Genomic DNA, 12,729 nt, shown 5'->3' with positions numbered 1-12,729 from the left:
TTCCCTCACTTGGTCTTCCCAAACCAGAGTACACCCACACCCTGAGTCTACAATGCCCTTCATTGGTCTTCCTCCTAGCTTGACTACCACTACCTGTGATGGGCTCACTCTGACACTTGAAATAGAATTCACCCTGCCTAAGCCTGCTATAATAACTGTTCAGATAGTCACATTCCAGGAGAGAACAGGACCTGCTGAAGTGTCCCAGTTTCTCATAGCGGAAGCACTCCCGTGGACCCAATACAGGGTCTGAGTGACCCCTTTCTCTTTGGGTTTATCGAGTGCAAGCTGGGGATGGTGAGGGGAAAGTGGGTCCCCTTCTGGTATGGTGCTCCATTGCCTCATCCAGAGGGGCTTCCCTTTCAGTTGGATCAGGTTTCTGAGGCACCCCCTTCTAGGTCCAGGCTGAACTTTCTGAGCCTAGAGTCCCCTAGCTATTGGACTGGGGCAGGGTTGATTTGCTAAACCCAGGGGCAAGTAGAAAATCTTTGGTAGTCTGGAGTGATTCAGTAAAGCGGGGCAGGGTTATGTCTCCAAACCCATGTTTGAATTACCACTAGTAACATCTCCAAGTATTGGTCTAGGACTATGGAACCAATAATCTCCTGGGTTGTATGGACTTCAGGGCATAGCCAATGGACAGCTCAATTTTTAAGGCATCAAGCTACTACTCGGAGCTGAGCCTCTGTGGGAAAAGGCTGAGTGGAACCCATGTCTACAAATCTCTGGATATATCCCCAAGTGATCAAGTATGGCAGCTTTAACTGTCTGATAGTCGTCTGCCCTATCATTATCTTGGGCATGGTATGCTGTCTGAGCCTCCCCAGACAGGAATGGTGCCAGGTAGACAGCCCAGGTGGTTTGCTCCCAGTCACTGAGGGTACGTCTACACTACAGCGCTAGTTCGAACTAACTTAGTTCGAATTAGTTAATTCGAACTAAGCTAGTTCGAACTAACGCATCTAGAACTAAAAACTAGTTCGAACTAGGCGTTAGTCCTCGTAAAATGAGGTTTACCTAGTTCGAACTAAGCGCTCCGCTAGTTCGATTCAAATTCGAACTAGCGGAGCGCTAGTGTAGCGCATAGGAAAGTTAGTTCGAACTAACGTCCGTTAGTTCGAACTAACTTTCTAGTGTAGACATACCCTGATTGTGTCCACCCATTCAAAAGTGTCCAAATAAGCCTCTGTATCATGATACAGTCCCAACTTGGCCAGTAGTATCCCCAGCCCTGAGTTCAGTGAGTTCGAGGGCACCGGGGCAATTAACCACCATAACACTGCTTCTTGAAACTGATGATCCTGCTGTTGCTGTTGCTGCTGGAGTTGTAACAGTTTCAGGAGTACATCCTGCTGCTTTTGGGCAGCCTGCTGTGCCTCATGCTGTGCCTCAATCAATATTCTATGTTTCTCAGATGTACTGTGCTGTTGCTGAGCCAGCAGCCTCACCAACTCCTCCATAACCCCTTCCACTGGGGTTGGTCTGGTAGCCCCACCCCTTTCTGTGGCAGTCCTCCTGCAAGCCAGCTCTCCAGTCCTGTCTGAGCCTTTTGAGCAACAAGAAGGAACTGCCTCCCTCTGGCCCAATAACTTCCTTTTGACAGGCTTACTGAGCCCTGATTGGTCGTGTCCTTTGTGCCACTCTAGGCTTCTTGGAGGACTTTTCTATGGTTTGCTGAGCAGGGTATGGCAAGGTCATAAGACTCCAACAGGGGGCTTTGGGACCTAGTTCACCCTAGCATAGGGACCTAGACTATGTATAGGAGGGGGACCTATAAATATAGTGGAAAAGAACCCTTAAAATATGGATATTGTGCGTTCATTAAAACACACAAGATTACTGGCTGAAATTTACTGGCTACCAGATCCAATATAAGAGACAGACAAATATTGCCAAACAAAGGAATAAAAAAGGTATATTTGATAGAATTTTCCCATTAAACATCTTTTAGAATAGGGTATAACTATGGATTAAATTAGAAAATAAAGTTACCAGGAATTTCTGTTTATTCTCATCTGTAGATTAAATTGAAATCACAGTGCTGGCTGTTGGTAATTCATTCCATTCCAGATATTCCTTATTATACATGAAGTATCCCATGCTGCAGACTACTAGTCACCAGAATCAGACTTCTGGTTTCTATCAAGTTGATCTTAGAGGTTGTATTTTGTTTTATTATTTCTTACTGATTTTCCTTTCAACTTTAGTCAAGTTCTCTCAAGATGCTAAAGTTTGATGAGCTTTTTTTTCTGTAAAGATTTTTCTCTCCAAATGGGTTTTCTCAAGCTCATATTGCTCTGTCAATCACATACAAGCCGATTATTCTAGTGATATTTAAGAAAGATGTGTATATGGTTAAATAATATGCTCATGCTGTAGAATTCTAAATAAAAATGTTTTCAATAATCCACCATCTTCAAAAAACAAAAGCAGCATTTGCATGTGTGTCCCTCAGACGTAGACAATTATAGATTGTCAGAATCAATATATACTGACATGTTCATTCATGTTCATTCATGTGCATCAATACATACTGATTCATGTTGATTCATGTTCATTTTCACCATCTGAATTGGATGCCACCAGCAGAAGTTTGAAATTATTTTTTGATGGTTTGGGTTCTGTAGTTTCTGCATTTGGGTGTTGTTCTTCTAAAACTTCTGAAAGCATGCTCCATGTCTGGTCCCTCTCAGATTTTGGAAGGCACTTTGGATTCTTAAACCTAGTATTGAGTGCTGTAGCTGGTTTTAGAATGATCAGATTGTTCTTCTCTATGTCCTGTCAAATCTGCTATGAAAGTGATCTTACATTGAACATGTGCCTAATCATGATAACATGAAATACATGGTAGAATATGTGTAAAATGATCTGGAGACATACAATTCTCACTTAAAGAAATTCAGTCTCAGATTTAATTAACACATTATTTTTAATCAGTATAATCCCCATGGAAGCTTGTCCTGGGGAATGGTGGCCAAAGCATGATGTGGCATAGGAATGTTTAGCACATCTGGCAAATAAATACCTTGTAATGTGAGCTACAAAAGTCCCATGTGAATGCTTGTTTTAACTTTCTGGTGACATTGTAAATATGATAGAAGCATTATCTCTCATAAATGTAAACAAACTTTTTGTCTTAGTGACTGGCTCATCAAGGAGTAGGACTGAGTGGACTGTAGATGCTAACATTTTGCATTGTTTTATTTTGAGCACATTTCTGTAAAAAAATCTACATTGAAAATTGTCCTTTCATGATTAAGAGATTACACTCTAGAACTTATAGGAGGTGAACTGAAAAAATGATTTTTGTTTATCATTGTACAGTACAAATACTTGTGATAAAAATAATAATATAATGTAAGAAGCGTATACTTTGCATTCTGTGTTGTAAATGAAATCAATATATTTGAAAATGTAGCAAACAAAAATCCAGATCTGCTGCTTTCCCCCTCAGCTGGGCATTCTGCACCTTTCCCCAATGGGAGGGGTAGGTAGTGGGGGAAAGAGCAGAATGCCAGGACTTCTACTGGTTGCCATAGAACTCTCAGCTGTACCCCAGCCCTGTTCTCTTGCTGGGCTACTGCTGTACAGAGAGAGTCAGAGGAGATGCAGCTCAATGGCGGGACTGTAGGCGGTAGGGGCAGAGTCTTTCCCATTATGCTATACTGCTCTAAATAGCTGGTATGGTGTGCCAGATTTTGCTGGACATTTTCTTGCTGCTATGGTGTATTAGACCATACCAGCTTACTTTCACCTCTGTGTAGATATGAGCACATATTTTACAAGTGAAATGTTCAGTTCCAAGTAGCACAAATTAATCCAAAATGTACATTTTTGGGGGCACAGCAGGAAGGTATGGGTACTATTGGATCATCATTTCAGACTGTAATTTTAAAAAGAGTGCTTCCAGAAGCAAGGCTTCATTTAGGATCACTGTTGAAACAATACCCAGGGTGGTTGCTTTATGATTTAGGAAAAGGCTGGCCGAGAAAGCAGAAAATAAGGAATGTATCCAGAATACAAGTACTAGAGTAATACTTGAGGGAGGTTCCTACTGAAGAGGAGGACAGAAAAAGCAATGTGTGGCAGCAAGAACCACAATAAAAAGGGAAATGTGATTCAGTTGAATATATATATCTAAGCGAATGTACATATTTGACCTGAAATGCATGCATCCAACCCAATACCAGGGTATTTCAGGAAGAATACACAGTCTGCAAGCTTTTCTTGAAGAGGGTTGATTGATGGGATTGAAAAAAACAGAGGATATTGCATTGCGAGTAAATAGACGAGGTGTATATATTTTCTTGTGATCTGTGGGCATAAGCATTGTTTGGGCTCTTTGTTTAATATATTATTTATGCCCAAGTTTCTGAACAGAGCACAGTTAATAAATATCAATAAATAAGTGTTAGAATTTGTTAGGTAACATGGAATTATTCTGTTTCAGGTTGGGTAATTTTGCTGCTAGTTTTCAGCATTTTTTCCTTATTAAAAGATGCCTGACCAAATTTTATTTCTTGGATTTATTTAACACATGATACAGACACCTGAGACAAAAGAGAGATTAACCTCTCACTGTTTTAAATTGTCTTATGCTGAAATTTGGTGCACAACCCAGTTACCATTTTTTAACAACAACAAATGAAATATATATAAGGGGTTTAAATCTCTTGAATTGATTTTCAGTTACATAGCAACAATGCTTACATTTACCATGGCTACAGATTTAGTTTGGCAAGATCTAGCTTTAACAAACAAAACTGAAGGCAGTTATTCTTTAGTGGGGACTTAGCCTTTTTGTAGTGAAAAAGGTAAACATCAGCTATTCAACTTATTACTGTTCTGTTTCAATGCTGATTATTCACCACAATTGTTATGTTGCTCTTGCCCATGAACATAGGATTTAAATCTGGGAACCATTTGGATATATCTTGTTAATTTGATGGCACAACGTATTTCTTCTGTCAGTCCCTAGAATATTTGATTTAGTAGAAGTCAAGTGGTTGCATAAGAAACAAGCTTGTGCAATCATTGCAGTCTACATTATTTTCAAGAGGAGATTCTCATAACCAGGAATGGTAACTATACACTGAAAACATTAAATGCAAAAACTATTATTTTTCCTATATTGGAGAATATGTGCTCATATTTTCCTCCAAGTTAAAATAGATTTTAATATAATTTCCTTTTATTCAATGCTTAGATATTACTGTATAGACAGTATATTACTATATGACTGAGAATGATTATGACTTGCACACCACAAACCTTCATTGGTGTTTGTGTGGATTTTCACCTTTCAAGACAGAACATCAGAAGTACTCTTCATGGAATTGTCCAGTGTGCTGGAGAGCTGGATACATTTCTGTATCCATTGAGGCATGTGGCTGGCCAGTTCTGTTGATCACTGTGAATAGTAAGGAAGGTATACAGCTATAACTCTGTGGGAGACTCTACTCTTCCCATTGCATGGCCTGGTAGGAATCTATTATTGTGTGACTACAGCCACATGTTCTTAATTTCAGAAAAAAACATGAATTTACTTTTCACTCTTGCTATTACTGAAGAGCCAATGGAAGACAACTAGATTTTTTTTCTAGCTTACATCTTTACAGCAGAGTGTGCACAGGAATACAGCTTTTTGTATGTAAGACATATTTGTTTTAACAAAGTATTGGGGGGAAGTTTTATAAGAAAGGCAAAAAAAAAAATAGAGATTTGAACCTGGATCTCTAACCAGTGCCCTAACTATGGGAACAGACACACATGCACACTCTGAAAATGGAGATTTTGACACAATTCTGTTATCACATAAAGTTGTCAAGAATGAAAACAAATTGTGAAGTTGCTGTTGTACAAAATGTTCATCATCCCATCTGCTCTAACAATGATATATAGTTAGCTATTATGTCAGAAGACTAGTCTTTGTTAGCTTTGGTAAGGTGTGTGTGTGTGTGTGTGTGTGTGAGTGTTGTAGGGTTCTTCTATTTTTAATATTGGCTTGTGTGTTCTTGAATGTTTTACTATTTAGGTCAATGCCAAAGACACTTAAGTCAATTGGTTTTCTTTTAAATTCAGCGCTATGGATCTGATCCAAATCCTTCTGAAGAAATTGAGAGTCTTTCCACTGATGCTAATAGAGCATGCTCCATATGAGTAAGAAATGAACAATGAGCTTTACATTGTAGCTTTAGTCTTTTCAGAAATAAGCTGAGACTTGATATCTCAAGTGACAATTTGATGAGGGAGTATTCTCCTCTGAGATTTCCAACTTGTGTTTTCAGAAGATTAGTCACTAGAGCTGATCAAAATCTTTTTTTCATTAAATTACATTTCATCAAAATATGTTCCTTTGTCAAAGTGGATTGAGTGATCTGGTATGAAAAACCGTGTTGTGAATAAGGCAGCAGAGTTATTTGACCCTTCATTTCTTATATCAAAAGTCTCTGCCTTAATCATCAGACTATGCACCTAATGAGGTGTTGATCTCAAATTGGACATTTCAGTGCCATTCTGCATCTGTAAAATGTTCTAAAGGTTTTTGTTTCATTACAATATGGAACAGAAATATATTTTAAAACTTTGATAGCTGCTCTGAAATGGATTTGTTGTCCTCTGGTCAACTTTAGTCACTCATCTTTCTTAAGTAATGAGGCAGAATGAGGGAATAGCACTGGATTCAGTGTGATTGATGACTTGTTTTATAGAATTTCCCAGGTGAAAATGCTGAATTGTTGAGTCATGAACACTATGTTCTATTGTACAATATGCTTTTACAGATTGTGTCCTGATCCATTCCTAATGAAACTAATAGCAAAAGCACACTGATTTGAATGGGATTAGCATTAGGCTGTCTTCTATTTGAAATTTATTCTTATGACTTTACTATGGTTTATTAAGAGATAGTATATTAAGAAGCATTATTTTACATTTGAATGGATATTCTCTGTGACTTTTTAAATTAAAATGTTCCACAAACTCCCTGATTGTCTATACAATACTTAATATTTTATTGAGTATTAAATGCTTTCAGCCATAATTGCAAGTTTTACTTTTCCACTCAATTTCTTTTTTTAGCAGTACTTCTTTGTGACAAGTGCAAAGCCCCTGAAATCTTCTTTCACTTATAATGGGAAACTGAATTTTGAACAAGATTGTTGGAATACTATTAACATCCCTTTTACTGAACAGAAGGGATTTCCATGGCTTTTGCTGTCATGAATGAGACAACCAGAATCTCTGTTAAATCCCCCCAACAGTTACACAGAGATGAAAGAAACATTTTTTCCCCAAACACATAAACCTTCGATGTCTTCCTGCAGACTCAGCAATTATGCTAACAAGTTTGGATTGATTTAAGCTTTAGTTAATGAAAGCAATACACACTCATTCCTTTATTTCCTGGAACACTTACTCACCTACACAATAAATAACAGATCATCTTCAACACTGTAGCTACATTATATTTTTCACAGTGTAAAAAAATGGTTGTGATGATTACTGGCAGGATTCCTACTGCACAAGCTGTAAGAAGGCTGTTCTTTTCTACATAAAATGATCATCTAAAATTTAGAAGTAAAGTGGATAGGTGCAGCTCAAAGGAACATGGAAGATTTAGGGTACGTCTAGACTACTGCGTTTTGTTGACGGAAGTTTTGTCGACAGATACTGTCGACAAAACTTCCATCGATAAAGAGCATCCAGACACATTGAGTTCTGTCAAAAAATCAAGCTGCTTTGTCGACAGAACCCCGTAGTCTGGACGCAACCCTACAGGCAATAACACCTTCTGTCGACAGAACTCTGTCGACAGAAGGTGTTTTGCCTCGTAAAATGAGGTATACCAGCGTTGACAAAACTGCTGAGTTCTGTCGACGTTATGTCGACAGAACTCAGCGGTAGTGTAGACGCTGGTATAGTTTTGTCGACAAAAGTCCACTTTTGTCGACAAAAGTCCACTTTTGTCGACAAAACTCGGTAGTCTAGACACACCCTTAGATATGTCTAATAGATCTATTCAGTGCTTTTTTTGTGATGGTACACACTTGCCACTTTTCTCCAGCACAGTCCCCAGTCAGCCCTGGGAGCACTCAAGCAAACCAGTAGACCTACCCAGTATTGGTTGGGTCTTTAATTCCAACATTTTTTTAAATAAAAGAAAAATATACATGCTTTACTTAAATGATTGCATTTTTCAGAAACATAGCCTCTCTCCTCCTCCCTCCCCGGTGATGGGAAGGGGGATGGAAGCCATGAGACATGTGGCACCTGGAGTCATGCAGATCTCCCCTTACTGGGTATTAGGGTGGAGAGGACAGAAGCCACAAGGTGCATGGCCTCTCCTCTCCCTGCTCTCGGGAGGAGGTGTATTGTGAGGCTTTCCCCTCTCTGGTGCTCCAAGGGAGTGCCACCTCCGCCTTCTCCACACCCTAGCCGCTTCCTTAGGTCTGAGGGAGAGCTGGGGCTGGTGTGCCATGGCATGTGGGGAGCCAGGGCCAGGGTATCTCTCTCTAGCAGCCCAAGTAGGATGGGCAATAAAAAGTTGAGGTGGGTCAGGAATGGGAGGGAGAAAAGGCTGAGGCCAGGGCAGCATCAGCCCCATGCCCTTCCCACCCAAGAGGGGTTTGGCAAGATTAGTGAGCAGGGGGAGCAGCCCCGTAATATTAATAAAAGAATTAAAGTGATTAAACATTAGATAGAACTTGTTGGTGGACAATATTTGCAGTCTTCCTGTCTCTTGCTAGAATAAACAGGGTTTTTTTTGCATTCTGGGGGTCTCAGGGTAAGGATGGGGGTGCAGGAGTCAGGGCAGCAGCTTGGGGGTGGCAGTGGCTCAGGGCAAGGTGTGAGGGTGCTAGAGTCAGAGCAGGGGTGGGGGATTCAAGGAAGGGGGTGAGATGTGGAGGAGTCAGGGAAGCAGTTGAGGGGCTCAGGGCAGGGAGTGGGGTGAAGATGTCAGGGCAGGGGGTGGAAGGCTCAGGTCAGGATGCTGCAGGAGTAGGGGGGATGCAGGACTGAGGGTTTGGGAGTGAGGAAGGACTCAAGGCAGGAATTTGGTGGCGGGGGCTGGGGGTTTGCCAGTGAAGAGAGGCTCAGGGGAGGGGGGTGACATAGGGAAGGGAATTGGGAGGTGTGGGTGTAACCATTTAGTTCATTTTATCGTCCCTTTATTGTTCTGTAAAATGGTGTTATGTTCAGTTCATATGCTATTTCATATATAATCAACAGGGCTCGACAAACAATGTAATCTACTCGCCCATCAGTGTCCCCCTATCACTCAGTTAATGTTTAATTGTGTGTATAAATAAAACATCTCTTTTATGAGAAAGTGAACCTGGGATAGTTATTTAACTGGTGGGTAAGGCACTGAGACAGACAGAGCCACCTGGAAGGGGGCACAGGCCTGTGGCATATTGACTCTTGCACTAGACTTTTTTCCCTTTCTCCCAAAATTGGAATGGTCTCTTTTTTAACCCTCATGAAAATGGAAGGAAAAAAAAAGAATTCTCAGTTTTTTCAGTTTCATACACAGCTCTACTTGCCAACATGAACAAGCAGTCCACAGTTAGAAACGATGAGAATACTGTCTGTGAAAATCCTGATTACATAGCAGTCAAATTGCTAGACAGACAGAGGCACAATTAGCACAGAGGTGGTCTTCCTGCTTTATTATTTTGTGGGTTATTTTTGGACAAGGGAGTAGAGATTTAATATTTACTAATTCCAAATTTTGCTGGTTTTGCTCAAGAACAATCTATTCTCTTTCTAAATCAGATACAGGCACATATTCTTAATAGGTTCTACAGTACTTCTGCAACAATAAACATGCTCTAGGAAAATTTGTTACAAGGAAACTGCAGCTGCATCGGTCCCCTTCATTGTTTTTATGAGTCTAGCAGTTGACAAGGCCTTTAAGTTAACTCCTGTTCTTTTGATGGTCTTATTGGCTGCTCCTCTTAGGTAAAATATTGATTTCAGTTCTTTGATCATTGAGGGAGTTAGTAACTTGCAATCTTGAGGCTGCAGCATACTCTCATTGGAGCAATGGGCCTCCTTCAACTGACTCACTGATTTCAGCGGAAACTAAACTGCATCCTTCCTAATACATGATCTCCTTTCTCTTTAGTCCCATCATATTCCTGTTTCCTTGTTCATAGTTCCTCATGAAGATACCTGAATCTTTTTATGCAGCTTTTAAGTTTATTGTGGTCTCCTTTCTATTTACATAAAAATGCTACTGAGTTTTAAAAATGGTACAAAGATGCATTTTAAAGATAAAATGACCTTAATTTCTCTTTATAGCTAATTATTCAGCAGGTTACCCACTGGCTTTTAAAATGATTTTTAAGTAATTATTATAATGCTACCCAGTGTGTATATAGTCATTTTTAAAGCAAAGGCATTTTAATACTGCTTTGAAGCTCTCTTCAAAATTGCAAACAGTAATTTAAATTTATTCAAAGTTTCGTTAAACAGTAATTTGAATATTTTAAAGAATATTAGCTAATGTGACTAGCAATGAGTTTTCATAACTGGAATTATTTAAATGAGAGCAAATATTTTTCAAATAAAGTAGCCATTAAACAATTCATTCATATTCCACCTTACTATTATACAAGTGAGTTCATTTTCAAGCAAAATGAGAGAAGGATGAGAAGAAAGTAATTATATTTTGTTCATTATTAACTGAACTGTATTGACATCCTGAACACTGACATATTAAATATTAGGTGTAAGGCTTAATAAAATAATCATATTTGCAAAACACAGCTGTTCCCACATAATCCATGTTTTCAGAGGTGTGGGCAAAAGGGGTCTTTAAAGTAAATCATGTTAAGCAGAGGTCAGTGGGTATGTCCACACTACAGCTGGGAGTTGGTCTCCCAGCTAGAATAGATGGACAAGCACTAGTGGAGCTTGAGCTAGAGTACTAAAGATAAGAATGGAGATGCTGTGGTATTAGTCAAAACTTTCTCTGGTCACTCATACCAAAATGTTTATGCTGATAGTCTGGGCCATGTTAGTGTGCATCTCTGTAGTCAGGGGGTGAGCAAGATCCACCCCCTGGGCCAGATCTGGCCCACCAAACCATTTGATCCAGCCTGCAACCTGCCTTGCCAAGATCCTGAGGCTGTACAAAACAGGGGAGTGAGGGGATGGAGGGAGGTGAGAGACTTCACGTGTTCCCTGTGCTCAGACGCTGCTCCCAGCTGTAATTATTGTTCTGTGGGGCAGAAGAGCATACAAAGGCTCTCCTCCACAAGGGCACATGCCTTGAGCAGCACATGGAGGGAACCTCTTTGAGCAGCCTGGGGCTGCTGCAGGAAGGAGCCTGCCTCAGGGATCTTTTTGGGCTTTTGGCCGGGGGCTGCCTAAAGTAAGTGATTCCTGGCCAGAGCCTGCCTCTGGCTCCTCAGCCTCTGCTTCTGGCACCCCAGCTTCTCCCACTTCCCAATCTCCTGCCGTAGGTCACCACCCAAATACTCTGCACACACATCCGTCCCCAGGTCTCAGTTATCTCCCTGCTACACCCCTCCTCCAGGTTTAAATTCACTCCTGAACCCCTATTCCCTAACAGATCCTGCACCCCAATCCTCTGCCCCAGGTCATGACACTCTACATCAGCCAAACTCTCTCTCCTTCACCCCAGTTCCCTACCCTGAGCTCCCTTCTGCACCCAACATTTGTCCCAAACCCTACATCCTCTCTATGGAAAGGTGCAGCCCTTGACCACACTCCAAAATCTTGGAGTGGCCCCCCCCCATCAAAAGTTATTGCCCACCCGTGCTCTAGCCACACTGTGAGGTTCACATTGAACCATGTAGGGACATCTGGTAAGTATTGAGATGAACCACGTTCCTGAGTTTTTATATGTATACAGTTTTGTTGTAGCCATGTCAGTCCCCAGATATTAGAGACAAGATGGATGAAGTAATGTGTTTTATTGAACCACATTCCATTGGTGAGAGACAAGTCTTCAAGCTTTCAAAGAGCTCTTCTTCAGGTCTGGGAAAGGTACTCAGACTATCACTCCTAAACACAAGATCAAGTAGATAGTTCAGCATAAGTATATAGCACACATTCTAAATGATCATTCAAGGTGAAGCGGCCCATTAACACATCTGTAGTCATAGGACAAAAGGGGTGGTTAGTGGGCTACAGATTTTTGTGACCAACCATAAATCCAGTGACTTTATTAAGACCATGATTTTCAATGCCAGTGAAATCATGAATGCAAGCGTCCAGTGTTGTCTTTTGAAACTGTTAAGCAACTTCCCTTTGAGGAAGAAGACTGATAACATCATATTTATAATGATTGTTTTGTGAAATGTGTTTTGCCATAAAATACTTTTGTTTTTTTATCATTTTCTGTGTATATTCTTTCAAAATGTAGTGAATGTCTGGTTTTATTCACATAGTTGTTCATGTGGTATTAGTGAACTAGATGTTGTGAGAAGTATGTGTACTTCTTGAAAGGTGTGTTGTGGATGGAGTTGATCATTGTAGCAATGGAGATATGTTTGTGGGTTTTCTATCCATTGTTTTGTCAGGCTCTGGTGCCTCTTTCAATTGCAGTGTCCTGGTCTATGGGAAGAGCTTGCTACTGATATTGAGCTTGGAGAGAGTGGAGGGGAGCTTGAGTTGCAGAAAAGGGTGTTCATGAAAGATATCTTGAGGGTGTGAACCCATTGAGGAAGGGATGTAGTTATTTACTGATACCCCATA

The sequence above is a fragment of the Pelodiscus sinensis genome, chromosome 1 (assembly GCF_052426305.1).
Source record: "Pelodiscus sinensis isolate ZL-2025 chromosome 1, ASM5242630v1, whole genome shotgun sequence".
NCBI lineage: Eukaryota > Metazoa > Chordata > Testudines > Trionychidae > Pelodiscus > Pelodiscus sinensis.
This window is presented reverse-complemented; position numbering follows the sequence as displayed.